The sequence below is a fragment of the Punica granatum genome, unplaced genomic scaffold, assembly GCF_007655135.1.
Source record: "Punica granatum isolate Tunisia-2019 unplaced genomic scaffold, ASM765513v2 Contig00107, whole genome shotgun sequence".
In the NCBI taxonomy this organism is placed as follows: Eukaryota; Viridiplantae; Streptophyta; class Magnoliopsida; order Myrtales; family Lythraceae; genus Punica; species Punica granatum.
The window spans coordinates 11,666-17,783 of record NW_022204094.1 but is presented as its reverse complement, the minus strand read 5'-3'; the positions used below and the strand labels follow the sequence as shown (position 1 = coordinate 17,783).

Sequence of the window (6,118 nt, the reverse complement as noted above, 5' to 3'; positions counted from 1 at the left end):
TGTCTTTAAGGCTGAACCGTATGGCGGCTGAAAGAAAGACGACCTCACCTTCTCGTAGATAGTGTCAGTGAGAGCAACTTGAGTATCCCCCGTTGACCTTCTTTTGTAGATAGAATCTTCAATGAGTGGAAGCAAGCACCTTTCTTAGGTTGGGTGCTTGAGCGCATCTTTATCATATCGATCAAGGCTTTCCTTGAGTTTTCAATAAGGCGCGCGTTAGCACTCCTGCAAGAAAACGGCTGCGCTAACGCGCGCCCTGTAGTTTTCTTCGCTTGCTCTGCAGTACGAGCCTCATACAGAGCCGCGCCCTTTTAATATGATGAGAAGAAGAGGGGCCCCCCTCTTTTCCGCACCAATCCTTATTTAATACTAAATCTTTTTTTGGGTGTATAGCTCAGTTGGTAGAGCATTGGGCTTTTAACCTAATGGTCGCAGGTTCAAGTCCTGCTATACCCAAACCTACCAACCACTATTAGGTGATGCGTAGTTGCGTTCAAAGATCACTCTTTGGCCTTTAGACTCGCTTCAGCGACTTCGCCCTTGTTGTGACAAGGGGGGTGAGCCGCTCCAAGCCGAAAGCAATAGCGAATCCCGAACTTGCCCACGCTCATCCAAACCGGCCTCAAAAAGCGATCGGAAAGCGAAGCCCTTCCTTCCAATCCAAGCCGGCGAAGCCGCCCCTATATCTAACCACCGCTCACCCCGATCACATATTGGCACGTTCATGATGCATCATGATCAAAAGGCCGTAAAAAGACCTATGCATCAGTGTACTGTCATGATCACATATTAGCTCGATTTTATTGACGGCTTGAAGGCGAAGCCGCCTATTTCTTAGGGCAAAGGGCGCTCCCTCCTCCTAACTCCTTCCACTTCTCCCAGGGACAGGGACTACGGCTTGACCTTCGAGGAAGAACTCCGTGGGACCCCTCCTTTTAGGGCGCCTAGATAGTGAAAGGTTATCCCTTTGCATGCAACGCTGGAAGCTAAGCAAAGTCACGAAGCTCGCTGACTACGCTCGAGCAGAGCTCAGGCTTGGAGTATCCAAGGTGGCTGAACTCGCCACAGAGTTCAGGAGCGAGTGAGACTATCTTGGTGAATGCTATAAGAATCGGCTGCTCGCCGCAGCAAAGTGCTTTGCCCATGCTGCTATCCGCCGCCGAAGCGCTCAAGGGATTCGTGCTTGGATGTCGAGATCAGGGGACTCTACCCAATCCATGCGGCGAAATCTATTTCTAAATAGTTAGATAATAATATATATTTTCCGATACAAGAAATCGGCCCCGAAGCAAGGTATGGTGGGTGCCAGCAACTTTCACTTGTTAGGAGTAGGGGCTGAAAAGAGCTCTTTGTATAGGTTGGCTTTGCTGAGCTTTGATGCTTACCAACAACTTAGAGAAAGGGTAAGGTTTTATAAAGGAGCTTTTAAGCCCTTTTGCTGGATTGTTGGTCCGCGGCCCCGCCCTATAGATAGAATGAATAAGGAGAGGCCTATCGATGACATGACCGAGCCACTCTGTTACTACTCCTTACCTCACCCCCCTTGTCACTTAAGGGGAAGCAACTAAATGGAAGGCTTCGCTCGCTCACTCTAACGCTCATTTAGTAGACAGCGAGTGGAGTGCATAAGCCCCTTTAGAGAGAGGGGGGAGTACTACACGAGCTCGTAAGTCAAGTACGGACCGAGCCTTTAACTGAGACCAACCAATTGCTAGATTCAAAGGGAACCAGGGTCCAGACTAGAGAATAAGCCTCTTCATCTGATTCTTGAAAGTTGGATTCTTTTTTCGATTGAGGGAAGACTGCGGATGAGAATGTCGTATTTGATTGAATGTTGTTGAACCCAATTTGATTGAAAGAAGTCGAATCTTCTTCTATTAGGAAACCTCTCGCAGTCCATGATCAGCCTTGCTAGATGATCTTTCTTTCTATTGATAGAGCTAGGTTCTATTACTGAAATTCATGGCAGGATGAAGGACCAAAAACGACTTAGCCAATCGAGGCTTAAAATGCTAATTGATTCACTGCGAATTTAATGGTTTTCTGGCAACCGGGCTTAAAAGCGCCTTTTCCAAGGGGCGGTTAGCCGCGGGTCCTCTTGCAGGGCTTTCTGGGATAGGATATTCCGCCAGGAGATATGATAGAACGAGATGAGGGATGCCTTTCGTAACCAAGAGTATAAGGAGTTTGTTCAAAATGTCGGTTTTGGGCCAGCCAAGTAGTAAAATACTTTTGGAACTGAGAGCCCTAAATTCCCTTTATTTTAGGACGGCACCTTTGTTCTTAGTGGTCTGTCAGCTCGGGGCGGGGCTACCGCCGTAAGTGCCTAAGTCAAATAAACCGAGTTATTGGGTAAGCATGGGGATCGGGTTTGGTTTCTTGTTCCAGTTCTGATTCCTGGAATGGGCTTTAGCCATTTTATTCTCTTTTGATCCCCACTTCCTTGCGAATAAGATAACCGGCCTCCCTTTAGCTAAAAAACCCCTCTTTCTTTGACATCACAAAGAGCCTCCGGTCCGGTAGGGCTCTCTCATATGACTTGCGTGTGAAAAGCATATAGCTAGCCTTTTCATTCAGTCCGCTTTCCGCCAAGTTTCCTTCTTTCAAAGAAGTCGGTTGGGTATGATGCTTACAAAGCGGGTATTCTCTCCTCTCTACGCTGAAACTCGAGTAAGCCGATTACCTTCTGTGGGAAAGAGAGAGTGCCGTACGCCACCAAGTTGAATTCTTGAATCTCAGGAGAAGCTGGTTCGCCGGCAACGGTAGCTCGTGGGTCTGTGTTAAACGATGGAGGCCCGTGTAAACCTAGGTCTAACGATCTTCCTGAACCTTCGGCCAAGCCGCTTTGTCTGTTCATTGGATTGATGTCTGATAGCTTTTCCATCTCCCCAACCGCAATGTCCGGCTGAAGACTGAAGTGAAGACCTGGCTTTAAGCCTCTCATCTTTGATCCTTTACTTTATTAATATCGACTTCAGTCTGTAAGGCTGTTAGGAGCCGAGAGAAGGCGAAAGAGCAGATATTGGAGATTTAGGAATGATAGCCAGCAAGAGACCGGCACAAGACGTGATTCGATATTAGCTGATGCAGATCAACTTGAAGGGCATACGGAGGAGAAGGGTCTTTGATGGAATAATAGATGTCGGCATTTCTACTCCTAAAGGAAAGAAGTATAAAAATGTGAAAGTGCGTCCTTGATTCAGCGGTAGCAGGCATCTTTCGATTTAAGAGGAGGAATTCCCCTTGTCTAATACCTTTTCTCGCGCAACTTGTGCTGATGAAATTTATGACTAAGATGGTAGCTCAGGAATTGAACCCTTTCCATTCTGTTCTCATGCACTTAACACATCTTTCTGACCAAGGTCTGGATTTCTTCTCACGAGTTGGATTCGAACCAACACCTCTTGAATTCAGCGAACTCCCTTTTATTCGACTCGTGAGTTTGGTAACCCGGTTCGTCACGCGACAGACTACATCCGGGGTCGGTTCACCCGACCCGAACCCCAACCCCCCAATTCTCCCCCTCACCCCCTCTATGAGGATGATCCACTGGATTCATTGCACCACCACGAACAATGGGGCCTTTGCCTAACCACCGGCTTTGTCCAGCTTTTCTAAGCTTACGTGCACCATGGTTGGGATTGGAAACTCTACCAATAGTCGCTCGGCATCGGGAATTAATGACTTTTTCAACCCCCGAAGGTAGCCGCACAAGCCTAAGAGAGAGTGTGGGGGGTGCTGGTTCCTTCATTATTTTAGCAAAAGTTCCTGCGGCTCGAGCCAGCCTTGCGCCTTGACCTGGATGACATTCAATATCATGTACCCATGTTCCTATACGTATATCGGCTAATGGTATGCAATTTATTATTAGATCAAGTATCTCCTATCCATAAGCAGGGGGCGTGGCCAAGAAGCAGCCAGCTGACTGCCCCCTTCCACTCGGCCTTTCTTCGCTGTGTGGTGAATAAGGTCTTAGTATGTATGGGCATTCTGGGCAGGTCTCAATAAGTCGCTGGTCGAAGGTTTGGACCAATCGCAATTCATCACCATCTTGCCCGCTTCCAATTGATGACTGGCTATTATATAAGTGTTGACCTAAGCCCCTGTGCTGGGGCTCGGCTCCCGAACCGTACGTGAGCTGCCTCGTACGGCTCTTCCTAAGAACTTGAAGCCCCTCTCTCGAAATAGAAATTAGAAAAAAAAAATGCATTTAATACAAAAAAGCCTTTTTCAAAAAGCCTTCGCCCTCCGGGGCTATTATAGAAGCAGCTTCGTTCCTTGACTTCTTTGCTCAGTCAAGCTTCCTTGTTCCTTAGTGTAGTCTCGGTCCATAGTTTAAGACTCCGTTCCTTATAGCCTAGTCTATATCCACAGTTGACGTGACTCCGTACCGACTTCCCTTAGTAGACGGCTAAGTTACTTCGTAACCTTAACCTACTTTCTTTCTTACTATTAAATCATAGGCCTTCGTCGGGCTTTCGTCCCTTCGCCTATAGGCGAAGGCTTAGCTTCGCTATCGCTCATGACTTGGGATAGAGTCCGTGTAGTCGTCGGCCTTCCCACCAGAAAGGCCTATGATATAGTGGTCGGCCTTTCGAATGCCTCCTTCCAACCTTTTCTGAGAAGCCCTTTACGACTATAAAGGGCGGGGGCTGTTCACCTTTGGAAACTTAGCTACTTAAGTACGACTCAAGACTAAAGTCAAGGCGAAGGGGGCTCCCAGGCCGGTACATCCGGCAGAATGCTTGGCCTCCTGCGCTGGAAGCGACACCCGAAGGGTGAGCTTCTGGCGGTTAGCTTCTAGCACTAGATAATAGGTATTAGGCATTCTGAGCTGGAAGGAGGCAAGTAAATGAAGGGAGGCATTACGGGCCGACTACAAGAAGCAAAGCTTCGTAGACTCGGCAAGTCGCTTATAGAATGCCGACTACTAAGTGAAGACTTTCTACAACATTTCTAAAGGGAAGGGGGAGGGAAGCGAAGCTTAGCGAGCTTTAGAAGGCCGACCACTACATACGCCGCTGGCGGAGAAAGCTCGTTGAGCTTTCCCTTCATCCCTTGCTAAGCCAAGGTCCCAGGTCTCCGAGTCAGCCCGCGCTTTTTCGAAGAATCCTGCACCCATGGGCATACGGCCTGGCAGGCCTTCCCTTTCCGCCGGAGCTTCATGGGCGTTGCCCCGTTCCCCAATCAGATGTTTGGATGTGAGCTATACTCCGCGAGGAGCCCAACGGGCGTATGGCTTTGCCTTGCCATTTGACCTCTCTTCCCGTGTGACTAGGAATGCTCAGTGACAACCTCTCAATTGTCACCGCCTGGCCTCTCTTGCTACCACGGTAGCACCTAGTGTGGTCAGCACCAATCGTGTTCGGGCAACGAAGCTTACACTCATTCACATTGGTTCATCCTGCTATGCCCCGGGCCTTTTGCTCTTCTAACGTACAAGGTGGCCGCCCATTCGTCAAGGCCCAGGAATCCGCTGGACATCTCAGCGGCGGGATTGGATACCCGCATCCGATCGAAGTTCCATTTTAGTGCCCCCCTAACATAAAGGAGAGCTCTTTCTAGGTGGGTCGCTTCGCGCAAGACATTGCTTAGGACCAACGGGTCACACGACAGGTGCACGATCGACTTTGCACGCTCCATCCTTCGTCCCTCCGCCTATCGGCTTTGCAGGCAAGCTACCTTGATCCGTCTTCGGCTTCGATTCGTTATGCTCAGCAGCTCCAACAAGCCCTAAAGTATCTTGCCGCCTAAAACTTTGCCAAGAAAGCGCTGCTTTACGTTTGATTCTCTGTGTCCAGAGAATGCTATGCGTTCTCCACTTTCGGACCTCGCAAAGAGAGAACGTGTTTTTTCCTCTGAGTTTATTATCCTCATACTCTCTCATTCGCGGAGCGAAGAAAGCGGGCTTTGCCCCAGCTACCGCTATCCTTGGGAAACCAAAAGAGCTACCGAAGGAAAGGGATGCAGTCTCTCCCTTGGCCTTTGGAGAGGAGAAGGCAGAAAAGAAAACGTCCTTCGCGCAAGTTTTTTTGCTTCCTGCGCCCTTACTAGTAAAGGGGCTCTTCGACCAAGGGGACATTCTGGTAGGAAGGCCGACCGCTACATAAGCCGCCAT

The 6,118-nt window shown here is 49.0% G+C and overlaps 1 non-coding gene across 1 annotated transcript; it reads left to right on the top strand.

Annotated features, from left to right (window-relative positions):
- Positions 1-383: 383 nt before the first annotated feature.
- Positions 384-456, top strand: TRNAK-UUU. The gene has a single exon. It is a non-coding gene; the product is annotated as a tRNA-Lys (tRNA).
- The last annotated feature ends 5,662 nt before the right edge of the window (positions 457-6,118 follow it).